Here is a 605-nt window from a genome sequence, read left to right on the forward strand (position 1 = left end):
TCCCAAGGGGACAGCCACGTCCCGCACTGTCTATTTAAGGCTTCCCACGGGGACTGCCACGTCCTGCGCTATTTAAGGCTTCCTCACCTACTCTTCTTGTCCCTAGAGGTTCACCTTTTCCAGAATGTGATCCAGATGGGACAGATGGTGGTGGTGTTTTGTAGCCTTCGGGCTGCGCACCTGTAGAGGAGGGGCCTGTGGGCTTTCATTTCCACAGGGAGGTCTTCGTTCCAGCTGCCACCTCAGCGGGTCCAAGACGTGCGCTCCCTCATGGTCCTTACAGCCCATCCCCTGCCTGCGGCAGCGGAGTCCCTGCTGACCCTCCCCATGTCGGGGTCTGGCCTCCTCCTGATGGGGGCTGTTCCCACTCCAGCTGCACTTGGTGCTCTTCCCCCTAACTTTATTGAGGTATAATTGATGCATAAAAATTGTATATATTCACAGTATACACATGATGATTTGATGTTCATACACTTAATGAAATGGTGACCACGTCAAATTAGTGAACACACCCATCACCTCTCATACTTCCCATTTGTGGGTGTGTGCATGTGTGTGAGGTGAGGTGGGTGTGTGAGGTGAGGTGGGTGTGTGCATGTGTGTGT

The sequence above is a fragment of the Sapajus apella genome, unplaced genomic scaffold, assembly GCF_009761245.1.
Source record: "Sapajus apella isolate SASKATOON/1434 unplaced genomic scaffold, GSC_monkey_1.0 scaffold10, whole genome shotgun sequence".
Taxonomy (NCBI): domain Eukaryota; kingdom Metazoa; phylum Chordata; class Mammalia; order Primates; family Cebidae; genus Sapajus; species Sapajus apella.